Raw genomic sequence first — 15,033 nt, forward strand, 5'->3', positions numbered from 1 at the left:
TTTTTTGACAGCCGCGTAGAAAGCGAAGAAGCGTAGAACGCGTGGTGTGGACCTCCAGCTTTAGAATTATGCTTAAGTGTAGGCTTGCCAGATTTGAAATCAACAAAAAACGTACATCGTTGTTAAAAAAGCAGTACAATTGAGTAAAAAAAAGTACAATTGTTTATTTAAAAAAAAAAAAAAATCAATTGAATTGTTTTAAAAACGCTTGATTGACATTGGGTGTTATGCTTTTTCACAACAAACTCATTTGAAAAATAATTTATAACAATTAATATTCGTGTTATTAATTTATATTTTTATACCCACCATCAAAAAAGATGAGGGGCACATTGATTTTGTCATTCCGTTTGTAACACATCGAAAAATTGGACAAGACCCACAAAAGTATATATATTCTGGGTCCTTATTAAATTCTAAGACGATCTAGCAATGCCCGTCCGTCTGACCGCCTGTCTGTCTGTTGAAAGCCCGATAGTCCGAACGCAATGAGCTAGAGGAATGAGAAATTCTCCACAAATATTCCCTATAGATAAGGTTTGTTTGGTATTGAAAATTATCAATATCGGTACACGTTTTCGGATAGCCCCCATACAAGTGGACCCCCAAAAAAAACAGTTTTAACGGGCATATCTGTTTTAAGAGTACGAGTATAGCGATGAAATTCGACATAAATAAGTTTCATATGAGCCTAAATCTCCCTACCAAATTTTATGAGGATCGGTCCATAATTGACCCTACCCCCCATATAAGGTCCCCTTCGGAAATTCACTTTAACGCTCATCATTGGCCTTAAAATAAGAATATAGCGATGAAAGTCGACACACATAAGTTTAATGCAAGTCAAAATCACTCTACAACATTTTATATGAATCGGTCAATAATGGACCCTATCCCCCTTATAAGGTCCCCTTCAGAAAATGACTTTACGCTCATTACTGGCTTAAAAATACGAATATAGCAATGAAATTTGACTCAAGTAAGTATCTTAGAAGCCGAAACCACTCTACCAAATTTTATGTGGAACGGTCCATAATTGACCCTACCCCCCATATAAGGTCCCCTTCAAAAAATGACTTTAACGCTCATTACTGGCTTAAAAATACGAGTAAAGCAATGAAATTTGACATAAGTAAGTCCCTGACGACCATTACCAGGCCACTCGGGAGTAGTCGGCAACGATAGGGCGAATGTAATAGCTTTAAAGGGAAGGGAGCTCGATGTAGTTAACCTGACAAACGCAAAACCATTCGACACAACAAAAGCTGAATTAAAAATATGGATGAGAGAATCCCATAAGGCCTCTTGGAATAATGAAACGGTGGGTAGAACCACAAAGATTCTATGGGGTGACCCTGATGAGAGCAAGACGAGAAATCTTCTCAAAATGAGCAAGTCTGAGGTTAGTATGACGGTACGTATTCTGATTGGACACACAGGATTACGAGCACATCCATACAAAATTGGACGTGCGGATTCAGACGAATGTAGAGCATGTGGAGAGGACAGTGAAACTCTGGAGCACTTTCTTTGCCATTGTCAGGCATTCGTCGAAGTTAGATCCAAGTATCTTGGAAGTGATGTTATTCCGGAAATAACATTCTTAACCAACACCGATTGGAAGATTATTAGGAATTACGTCCAGGAAACTGAGTTTCTGAACATGGAAAAATAATACATTCAGTAAACAATTTTTTTTCTTGAATTGGAGCGTACAACAGTCCCGATGGTGGCCTAGGTGTATTTCTTCGGATTTCATGTAGTATACATCCTTCTATCAACCTAACCTAAAGTCCCTGACGAACCAAAACCTCTCTACTAAATTTTATGTGGATCGATCCATAATTGACTCTACCCCCCATATAAGGTTCCCTTCAAAAAATTACCTTAACGCTTATTACAGGCTTTAAAATAAGAGTAAACCAATGAAATTTGACACAAGTAAGTCCCTGACGAGCCAAAACCTCTCTATCAAATTTTATGTAAATCGGTCCATAATTGAACCTACCCGTCATATAAGGTACCCTTCAAAAAACTCATTACTGGCTTAAAAATACGAACAAAACAATGAAATTTGTCACAAGTAAGTCCCTGACGAGCCAAAACCTCTCTATCAAATTTTACGTAAATCGGTCCATAATTGAACCTACCCCTCATATAAGGTACCCTTCAAAAAAATACTTTAACGCTCATTACTGGCTTAAATATACGAGTATATCGATGAAATTCGACATACATAAGTTCAATGCGAGCCAAAATCTTTCTAACCAAATTTTTTGAGGATCGGTCCATAATTGACCCTACTCCCCCATCTCTCTACCAAATTTAGTGAGGATCCATAATTGACCATACAAAGTCCCCTTCATAAAATGACTTTACCGCTCTTTACTGGTTAAAAATGCGTGTATAGCGATAAAATTTGACACAAGTAAGTTCCTCGCGAGCCAAAATCTCTCTAACAAATTGTATGTGGATCGGACCATAATTGACCCTACCCCCATATAAGGTCCCCTTCAGAAAACTACTAAACGATCAATGCTGGCTTACAAATACGAGTTATGAAATGCGGCTATGAAATGCGGAATGTGGCGGTAATTCACCCTACCCTGCATATAATCCCCTTTAGAAAATTACGTTTAGAAAATTACGTTACTGGCATAAAAATGTAAACCAGTTTTATATGAACCAAAGATCAATAATTGATCATACCCCTCATATAAGGTCCTGTTTAGAAAATTTGATGGGGAGGATTCAGAAAATTACTAGTAAAGCGATGAAAATCGACATAAAAAAGTATATACTTAGGAACATAATTCTTCATTCTGAATTTAATGAGGACTGATCTATAACTGACCTTAACCCCTATAAAAGGTTCCCTTCAGGAAAGAGTATTGCAATGAAATTTGACATGAACAAGTTTTATACAAAACGAAATCTATGTACAAAATTTTATGAGTATCGGTTCATAATTGACGCATATAAAGGCCCTCTTCAGAAAATTACTCTTACACTCACGGTTTATAAATTGAACAAAAATATATTGTTTTTAAAAATTAATATCCAATTGACTTAAGCCATATTGCAAATATCATCCTGATGTTTATAGGGGATCATTCCTTTTACGGCATACGATTTGATGGTGGGTATATGAGATTCGGCACAGCCGAATATAACACTCTCACTTGTTATTTTTCTCATACTTTCTCGTTGAAAGTTTTGTAAAGTACTCGAACGGAATCCAGTAACAAATTGTTACAAATTACTTAGAACGCGAACTGACATTAATGTTAGTAAAAAATTTAACCCTCTATAACATATAATATACCACAGGCAACATGCCGGTTATCTCTCTCAAATTTCTATATTAACAGTTATTGTGACCTATCGGGTTATATTAACTGTTGTATACATTCTATTATTTCTATCAAGTCCAGAAAGAAGCTTTCTTCTTGTTTGAAATGTTGAGATCTGATCTGTTAAATTTGTTTATAGCTTGTTAACTACGTTATGTTAAAAGGGAATGGTTTATCTTAAATACTCAAAAAACACCAAAAGACAGCCAATGGAGCCTAATTTGCTGTTCCAGAATGGATCGTCGACACTAAATTAACGATTAAAAAATACGTATTTTATTAAATTTGTGCTGCAATTTGTAGAAAATTTCAAATTTGGAGATTTTGAGTTATAGAGGGTTAAAGTTTTTCAAACTTATTATTTTCTAAATGGAAGCATTCTTACACCGATATAATATTAGTTATATAAAAAAAAAGACAAATTTATTGTCGATTTTTACGACTGCTAGGAAAACATTTGTCTAAGAACTCAAAATTTTTATTCTGTTATTCAAATTTGTCATTTAACTCTTTTATTATTTAAAACATATTATTACAAGTCTATAACTTTCTTACAACTTCCTCAGATACTTTATTTTCGAAAAATTAGCAGTCCTGCGACGAAAATTAAGAATGGCTGAATAAATTTTTTTAAATTGTTTCACTGCTGGGCTGGATAAAGCCATCGAAGAGGTACATGACGGAACATTATAACCATTTTAACACTGAAACATGTCAGTCAGATGTTCAGTATTTTTTATGTAGAAAATTCTTTAAAAACTTTCATTACGTTAATTTCTAAATCAAATATAAATCCACTTTCAAATAGATGAGAATTATCAATTAAGTCCTTAAATAGCGATTCTATGCTGTATTTTTCTATGGTAATATTTGAACCTATAAAATTGGGTAAAATAAAAAAGTACAAAAAGAAGTACAATTACTAAAAAGAAGTACATTTACGTACTTCTTTAGGGGTTATGCAGTTAAAAGTACAATTACTAAAAAAAGTACGCCTACTCCTGAGAACAGTACGTCTGGCAAGCCTACTTAAGTGTATCAAGGACAATCAATCTTTTTATACTGAGTGAATCTAATTCACTCAATTCAAACCATGAACAGTTTCATGGCAAATATGCAAAATATGTTTCAACAATTAATGCAGAATCAAAGCATGCTCATGCAGATCCTGCTTAATAAGAAATCAATTCCCAAAGAATTTGTTTTTGGAATGCTAACGGCCTTAGCCAACACAAGAATGAAGTTGAACAATTCCTGTTACTTCAGGAAATTGACGTACTACTCGTCTCTGAAACACACTTTACCCTAAAGAATTGTTTCAGAATTAACGGATACTACACTTATGATACAAAACATCCAAGTAACAGAGCCTGTGGTGGAGCAGCCATATTAGTGAGAAAAAATATTAGACATTTCCCAATGCCAGAATACAAAAAGGACCATATCGAGGCCACCTCTATAAATATACCTGATTGCAGAGTTACAATATCTTCAATATATTGTTCTCCTAGGTATAATATTAATCGAGAGCAGTTTCTCGATTACTTTAAAACTCTTGGACCAAGATTCATAGCAGCTGGTGATTATAATGCAAAACATACATTTTGGGGCTCTCGCCTCATTACTCCCAAAGGCAGACAATTGCTAGAAGCAATATCGCATAACAGACTAGATGTCATATCTAGTGGCCAACCTACCTATTGGCCTACAGACCTCAATAAGACTCCCGATCTAATTGACTTTGCTGTAATCAAAAACATAAAACGAGAATTTATTTCAGTGATCCCTTCACTGGACCTCTCGTCAGACCACTCGCCTACAGTTTTAACGTTATTATAAACCCCAAATAAATTGGAAACCTATTGTTCTTGTTTTCCTAACAAGAAGACGAACTGGTTAAAGTATAAAATGTATGTCAGCTCACACTTGCCACAAAACATTACATTGAAAAATGACCATGAAATACAATCCGCTGTCGATATATTTACGAATATCTTACAAGATGCTGTCAAAGTTTCTACACCCCCAGTCACCTTGGGATACTACAAAAATTCGAAATGTCCTAGGAACATTGAGTCTCTAATTAAAGAAAAGAGAACACTCAGACGTCAATGGCAACAATCGCGATCTCCAAACATAAAGGTTAAACTTATTCAGTGCCAAAGAAGACTTCACATCGAATTAAAAAAAATAAGGAATCTAATCTGAGAAATTATCTCAAAAACTTAGACCCTTCTAAGAAAACAGAATATAGTCTCTGGAAAGCTGTTAAACATAAGCAATGCCCTATTGCATATGAGTCACCCATACGCCTCCAGAATGGTCAATGGGCAAAAAATACGTCAGAAAAACTTGAAGCATTCGCCAATCACTTGGAGAATGTGTTTATGGTATGATATGCTAACGAGCGCACTGGCTCACACATCTACATTTGCGGATGATACCGCTTTTGTAAGCATACATGATAACCCCTTAATAACTTCTGAACAACTCCAGCTTTACATCGGCGAATTGGAAAAGTGACTGGACAAATGGGAAATAAAGGTCAATGCAACAAAATGTACTCACGTTACATTTACTTTAAGACGAGAAAATTGTCCTCCCGTACAGATAAACAATATAAAAATTCCTGAATAAAGCCATGTGAGATATCTTGGTATCCACCTTGATCGCCGCTTAACATGGACTCACCACATTGAAGCCAAGGTTACACAAATAAAATTAAAGGCAGCTCAATGTACTGGCTAATTGGACCACGGTCAGCTCTAGACTTGGAATACAAAGTGCTTTTGTACAAAACAGTTATAATACCGATATGGCTATACGGCATGGGGAACAGCCTCCTCATCTAATGTTGAAAAGTTACAAAGAAAGCAGTCAGCACTGTTAAGGTCAATAACAGGTGCCTCGTGGTACATTCGCAATAGTAATATTCATAGGGATCTCAATGTCCCCATAATACGCGAGGAGATCAAATTCTCTTGTTTAACCTACCTGTCGAAACTAATGAATCACCCAAATCCCCTTGCCAGGGAGTTGCTATCATTTGAGGGTCATAGACGACTGAGAAGAACGGAAACATTGGATTTTGCCAGATAATCAAATTATCGAGAACTTTGGTTGAAATTGCATCGGCAATAACAACGTTAGTTATAATTTAGGTTAAGATTTTAATACTTATTGTAAATTTCTACATAAGAAAGATTCAATAAAGAACAAGTAAGAGTGTTATATTCGGCTGTGCCGAATCTCATATACCCACCATCAAACCGTATGCCGTAAAAGGAATGCTCCCCTATAAACATCCGCGTGATATTTAGAATATGGCTTAAGTCATTTATGGCCCGAGCTCTTTTGAACTAACAAAATATTAATTTAAAAAAAAATATATATTTTATTTCAATTCTTAAACCGTGAGCGTCAATTATGAACCGATACTCATAAAATTTTGTACATTCAGGGCTATACTCGTATTTCAAATAAGGAACACTCGTAGTTTATTAACCAAAACTCTTTCCTGAAGGGAACCTTTTGTGTATTACCGACACATTCCGCATGAAATTCGGAGCGAATTTCATAACTCATATTTTTAAGCCAGTAATGATCGTTTAAGTAATTTTCTGAAAGGGACCTTATATGGGCGGTAGGGTAAATTATATACCGATCCTCCCTAAATTTGGTGGAGAGATTAAACTTATGTGCGTTAATTTTCGTCACATTCATATTTTTAAGCCAGTAATGAGCATTGTAGATATTTGCAGAGGGGGACCTTATATGGGGGAAGGGTCATTTATGGGCCGATCCAAAAAAATTGGTACAGAGGTTTTGGCTCGTAAGAAACTTACGTGTGTAGCATTTCATCGCTCTACTCGTATTTTTAAGACAGTAGTAAGCGTTTAAGCTATTTCCTGAAGTGGACCCAATAGGGGGAGTAGGGCCAATTATGGACCTATTCACATAAAAGTTATTAAAAAGATTTTGGCTCGCGAGGAACTTAACTGTGTAAAATTTTATTGCTATATTCGTATTTTTTAGCCAGTAATGAGTGTTAAAGTAATTTTCTAAAGGGGACCTTATATGGGGGGTAGGGTCATTTATGGACCGATCCCCAAAACATTTGGTAGAAAGATTTTGGCTTACATGAAACTTATTTATGTCGAATTTCATCGCTATACTTGCAGTTTGGGGCCAGTAATGAGTGTTAAAGTCATTTTCAGGAGGGGACCTTATATGGGGGGGTAGGGTCATTTATGGGCCGATCCTAAAAAAAAATTGGTAGAGAGATTTTAGTTCGTAAGAAACATACTTATACCGAATTTCATCGCTATACTTGCATTTTTGGACCAGTAATGAGTGTTAAAGTAATTTTCAGAAGGGGACCTTATATGGGGGGTAGGGTCATTTATGGGCCGATCCTCGAAAAAATTTGGTAGAAAGATTTTGGCTCATACGAAACTTATTTATGTCGAATTTCATCGCTATACTTGTACTTCTAAAGCAGTTATGCCCGTTAAAGCTGTTTTTTGCAGGTCCACTTGTATGGGGGCTATCCGAAAAAGTGGACCGATATTGCCCATTTTCAATACCAAACAAACCTTAATAATAGAGAATATTTATGCAAAATTTCAACTGTCTAGCTCCTCTCGTGTGGTCCCTATCGTGATTTCAACAGACAGACGGACGGACGGACATGGCTAGATCGTCTTAGAATTTAATAAGGACCCGGAATATATATACTTTTATGGGTCTATGATCAATATTTCGATGTGTTACAAACGGAATGACAAAATCAATATACCCCCCATCTTTTTTGATGGTGGGTATAATAAGTAAAAAGAAAAAAAAAAAAAAGAATTTTTGTACTGATATTTCCGACTACTGCGAAAAATTATAAGTTTCAGTTTGGTTGTAATTGACAAAATAATTAAATAATTGTTTAAAAAGCTTAAACTAATTAAAGAGTTGTATGAAACTTGGTTCAATTACAGTTATGATTTTTCAGTTCTTATTACAAAAAATTATTTAAATTTAGAGATTTTCCATGACAACAATTAATATTCTATTGTAGTTAATAACTATTTGTAATTCTAATTGATTTCCGAATGGTATTTTTTCTGTGTGTAGATTTGAATAAAAAAGCTGTAGATTTAACTATTGTTTTCGTTAAAGGTTAACTAAAAATGTTCGTTAATATTACCTTCGATATTATTTTCTGTGCGTTTTCATTAATAAATTTAAAAAAAATCCGAAAAATTAAGCTTCTTTTAAACATTCCAATTCTCACAAAAACTACCCAATATAATTCCATAGAAATTAGCACACATTTCTTTCCTTGCGAAAACTCGATTCCTGATAAAAATGGAGGGAATCGGTCAACAATTTCATATACCTCCCATACAAATGTACATACATATTCCCGGAAAATTAATTTATTGTTATTAACTTCCGTTATAATGACGATATCTGTACAAAATTTTACAATGTATGTAAAAGTTTTATGTCAATGAAATTCATTTCGAGGAAAAATTTTCTGTATCTGCCCATAATTGATATAGCTCCCATATAAGGTCCCCTTCAGAAAAACACTTAATCGCATATAACTTATTACCAAACAATGATATCCATACAAAACTTGACTCAAATATTGGTTTTATATACAAAAGTGATACTGTGAACTTTTTCTACGATCGGTCCATAATTGGTCGTAGCTCCCATATAGGGTTGCCAGCCTGGCTGGATTGTCCAGCTTTTTTAATGCTTGTCCAGTTTCAAGCTAAAATTTAATTTGTCCAGCTAAATAGAAATTTTTTAGTACACTTCAATAACTTGGGCAATAATTTTTATGTTATCTTAGTCATGTTAGCCAACACTGTTTGTACATTTGTTATACAACTAAGTTAGGATTTCCCTCTTCTATCATCACTGACAACATGTCTCAACACTTGAACAGCTGATGTCGTAATAAATATGATTGCGAGCGATAGTCAATTTCTTTACGTACAGCTTACGTTTATTACGTTTACGATTTTTATACCCTACACTACTATAGTGGGGAGGGTATTATACGTTTGTGCTGATGTTTGTAACACACAAAAATATTGGTCCTACACCCAACGATCGATTCAGAATCACTTTTTGAATCGATTAAGACCCGTCCGTCCGCGTGTTCAGCTGGCTGTCCATGTAAACCTTGTGCGCAAGGTACAGGCCGCAATTTTCAAGATAATTTGATGAAATTTGGACCAAACATGTTTTTTGGCACAGGGACGAAGCCTACTGAATGGTTGAAATCGGTCCATTATTTCACCTAGCCCCCATACAAGCGTACCTCCCGATTTGGGCTTTTTATGCCATTATTACGTCAAATATACTATTATCTCTCTAAAAATTGGCATACATATGTTTTATATAAGTATAAATGACACTGCAGATTTTCGTAATGATCGGCCCTTATTTGACCCTAGCCCCCATACAAACCCCCCTTCAAAAATGTCTTAAACGTCTAAAATTGACTTGTAACCATTTGTATCGCAATGAAACCCAACATAACTAACTGTTGTTTACAAAATATATCCTTTTCCCAAATTGAATGACTATCGGCCCATGTTTGACCTATACTCCCATATATATAAATATATATTTATATTTAGAAAATTAGTTTTTTATCAATAAATTGCTTAAATACCTTGGAATTAAGGTAAAATTCAACATAAAAGTTTCTTTATGAAAAATTATTTTTTTTAAATATGTATATATAATATATTATATGGTCGGCCATGCCCGACTATACTTTCCTACTTGTTAAAAAAAACATCAAAAATGGCGCTTTTTCAAATCTTTTGCTCTTAAAAACTAAGTTAACGAAGTGATCGGGGAAAACTAAAAATATATTCTTACTCTATGGACTATAACAAAACGGAATTGTTATATGAGAACCCCTGCATTTTTTGGTGTATCACTGTGAAATTATTTACACAAAACCAAAATTAACATTTTCTCTGTATTTTTTATGTCCAGCTTTTTTTGTTTTGTCCAGCTTTTTAAAACCCAATATCCAGCTTTTTGCGATCTGGCAACCCTACTCCCATACCATGTCCCCTTCCGAAAATCACCTAATCGCATATTACTTATTAACAAATGACGATATCCATACAAAAATTGGCACAAATATTACTTTTATATATTAATATGTTGGACATAGCTGTTCCTGTATGCCTGGAGGGAAAAATAGGATTCTTGAAATTCCAAGTGAGCAAGGTACCACGCCCACTTAATAAAAAACTATTTAAAGTTGTGTATCTCGAAAACTGGTACATTCTAATCTGAAATGAATTATTATATATATTTGAATGAAACCGGGGATATAATAATTGTGGGTTTCTGCTGTAATGATTGAAATTAAAATTATCTACAATATATTCAGGAAAGCCATTTACCATAATTTTATAAAAGAACAATAAAATCCTGATATTAATATAATTTTGAAACGAACACCCAAGAAATTGTAATACATAAGGAGAAATATGGGGACGTAGTCTTAGTCCATATACAAATCTCACTATTCTATTAAATATTTTAACAACTCTTTTAAATTCTACATTAGTAGTGCCACTAAATACCTCAATACAGTAAAGAATGTGAGGCATTAGTAAGGTTTTAGCAAGGCGAATTTTTATCCACAAAGGAAAGTATAGATCCAAAGAATATAACCTTCTCAGAAAAAAAGATATTTTAGATGAAACGTGATCAATATGTGATGAATAGTTAAGCCGATCATCAATAAAAACTCCAAGACACTTCATTCTATTAACAAAATCTACTCTCATACCATCAAGGGTAATTATCATGTTTTGTGAATCAAAACCAAAACCAATCATACTTGTTTTTCTTGGATTTACAGTAAATCCATTATCAGAGGCCCAAGACAGTACTTCACTAATTACAAAATTTACACCTTCTTGCAAGACGTCTAAAAAGTTTTTATCAGCGTAGCAAATAAACTGAACATCATCAGCATAAACGTATGGCTGGCAGGATAGACCATTACAAACATTAAAAAGGTCATTCATGTAAATCATGAACAATAACGGACCAACAACTGAACCTTGCGGAACACCACTAGATATCGGGAGATCTGAAGAAATCGAATTGCCAATAGAAACAAATTGACTTCTACCTCTTAAATATGAGCAAATAAGTTCGCAGGCCAGTAATGAAAAACCAAATTGGATAAACAATTTTTCAACAAGTTTAGAGTGTATCACTCTGTCAAACGCTTTTGAGAGATCCACTGAAAGAAGAACTACATTCTTACCACTATCCAAATATTTTCTGACAGAGTCAGTCATACCAATGAGAAGTGCTGTTGTGCTATACCCACATCTAAAACCCGACTGTGAGTAATGAAGTAGGGAGTTTTCATCAAGATGAGAAATCATTTGATCTTTTATTATATGCTCAAAAACTTTTGAAAAAATTGATAAGACAGATATCGGACGCAAATTATCAAAAGAATCAGAACTACCTTCCTTTTTTATTGGAACTACTCTACCCTTCTTCCAATAATCTGGGAAAACAGACGTCATAATGATAGTATTTATCAAATGAAGAAAATGAGAATATATAAGGGGAAAGATTATTTTAACAAATTTTAACGGTAAACCGTCATGGCCTGCTGCATTGGACTTTATTTTCTTAAACGCTGTATACAACTCATTTAGATTTACACAACGAAATGAAAATCCACCTTCTAAAGTATTTTCCAACGAATTTAAATGGTTGGGAATATCATTTGTCTGACAAGAGATAAAATAATTGTTGACTTCATCAACATTAGCAGAGATAAGACGGTCCTCTGTCTCCAGACAACCATTACTTCTCAAATAACTCCACATCTGTTTTGGATTAAGATCTTTAAAAATACTTGAGTGAGCCCTCCTTTTTGCTGCTCTCATTACACTTTTTGCACGGTTTCTATGCTCACAATAAATAAACCAATTTTCTGAATTTTTATTCATAAGATAATGTTTATACGTTATATCTCGCATTGAGATGTGATATACAATTTCCGGGGATTTGAACCAACAATCAGCCTTAGTTGCAACCTTACGTCTTACAACTGGAACCAGGGAATGTAAAGAATGTATATTTTTCATGTTAAGTACATTCCACTAAAATCTAAAGAACGATAGGTTTGATCCAATAATTCCATACTAAGGGCTTTATAATTCAAATAAGTTACATATTGCTGTGAAGAAAAACATGGAATATTAAGAGCTATAAAAATCATTGATACACCAGGACATTGCATCTGACCAGATGTAGAAACTGTGAGAGACGAACTCAATAAAAAACAAGTAAGAGTGTTATACTCGGCTGTGCCGAATCTCATATACCCACCATCAAACCGTATGCCGTAAAAGGAATGCTCCCCTATAAACATCAGCGTGATATTTGGAATATGGCTTAAGTCATTTATGGCCCGAGCTCTTTTGAACTAACAAAATATTAATTTAAAAAAAAAATATATATTTTATTTCAATTCTTAAACCGTGAGCGTCAATTATGAACCGATACTCATAAAATTTTGTACATTCAGGGCTATACTCGTATTTCAAATAAGGAACACTCGTAGTTTATTAACCAAAACTCTTTCCTGAAGGGAACCTTTTGTGTATTACCGACACATTCCGCATGAAATTCGGAGCGAATTTCATAACTCATATTTTTAAGCCAGTAATGATCGTTTAAGTAATTTTCTGAAAGGGACCTTATATGGGCGGTAGGGTAAATTATATACCGATCCTCCCTAAATTTGGTGGAGAGATTAAACTTATGTGCGTTAATTTTCGTCACATTCATATTTTTAAGCCAGTAATGAGCATTGTAGATATTTGCAGAGGGGGACCTTATATGGGGGAAGGGTCATTTATGGGCCGATCCAAAAAAATTGGTACAGAGGTTTTGGCTCGTAAGAAACTTACGTGTGTAGCATTTCATCGCTCTACTCGTATTTTTAAGACAGTAGTAAGCGTTTAAGCTATTTCCTGAAGTGGACCCAATAGGGGGAGTAGGGCCAATTATGGACCTATTCACATAAAAAGATTTTGGCTCGCGAGGAACTTAACTGTGTAAAATTTTATTGCTATATTCGTATTTTTTAGCCAGTAATGAGTGTTAAAGTAATTTTCTAAAGGGGACCTTATATGGGGGGTAGGGTCATTTATGGACCGATCCCCAAAAAATTTGGTAGAAAGATTTTGGCTTACATGAAACTTATTTATGTCGAATTTCATCGCTATACTTGCAGTTTGGGGCCAGTAATGAGTGTTAAAGTCATTTTCAGGAGGGGACCTTATATGGGGGGTAGGGTCATTTATGGGCCGATCCTAAAAAAAAATTGGTAGAGAGATTTTAGTTCGTAAGAAACATACTTATACCGAATTTCATCGCTATACTTGCATTTTTGGACCAGTAATGAGTGTTAAAGTAATTTTCAGAAGGGGACCTTATATGGGGGGTAGGGTCATTTATGGGCCGATCCTCGAAAAAATTTGGTAGAAAGATTTTGGCTCATATGAAACTTATTTATGTCGAATTTCATCGCTATACTTGTACTTCTAAAGCAGTTATGCCCGTTAAAGCTGTTTTTTGCAGGTCCACTTGTATGGGGGCTATCCGAAAAAGTGGACCGAGATTGCCCATTTTCAATACCAAACAAACCTTAATAATAGAGAATATTTATGCAAAATTTCAACTGTCTAGCTCCTCTCGTGTGGTCCCTATCGTGATTTCAACAGACAGACGGACGGACGGACATGGCTAGATCGTCTTAGAATTTAATAAGGACCCGGAATATATATACTTTTATGGGTCTATGATCAATATTTCGATGTGTTACAAACGGAATGACAAAATCAATATACCCCCCATCTTTTTTGATGGTGGGTATAATAATCTATAAGAGATGTTGAATTTCTATCGACATCGTAATGTGTTGGGGCAGAGTTGTGGTGGCATACTAAATTCAACCTATGGCACATTTGACGAACTAAACTTGACTTTCTACTACAAAAAAAAACATTTGTCTTTTGGTCGATGAAATTAATTGCTGAGCCACCGTTTGCCGACTAGTGAAATGGGAGAGTTTTTACGTAAAATGTAAATATGAAAAATCGTAAAGGGGTTTTTATTTATATTGTTTCTAGAGTAGCGAAGCATAGTGGGTATAGCTAGTCATAAATAAAAAAAATTATTTTAATTCGAAAAAATTAACATTGATGTTTAAATTTGTTTAAAAAACATGGCCCAAACTAATTTTTAACAGTTTAAAAGATTACAACATTAGATCTAGTCACCTCATTTATATTATCTATTCTGTAAAACATAGGAACTATGCAATCCCAGCTTATTCTAAAATCCCTGTTTAGGCAATTTTCATAGGCATTTCAGCAGTTCCATAATATTTCAGCCGCAAATTAATTATTGTAATTGGAATATAATCTTAAGATTGATATTTTTTAACAAAATGCAATCAAACAGTTATTCCCATAAAGTTTACAAATAAAATTTGTTAATCAATTAGAAAAATCAAAAAAGTTTAACCAAAGGTGCTTTAGAACAATATACTCTTGTTCCTGGACTCCAATATTTTTAAAATTTAGACGGGCTTTGTTATTTA

Source organism: Lucilia sericata, unplaced genomic scaffold (genome assembly GCF_015586225.1).
Source record: "Lucilia sericata isolate MDLA Ls3-8-SP2 unplaced genomic scaffold, ASM1558622v1 Contig000142F_arrow, whole genome shotgun sequence".
In the NCBI taxonomy this organism is placed as follows: Eukaryota; Metazoa; Arthropoda; class Insecta; order Diptera; family Calliphoridae; genus Lucilia; species Lucilia sericata.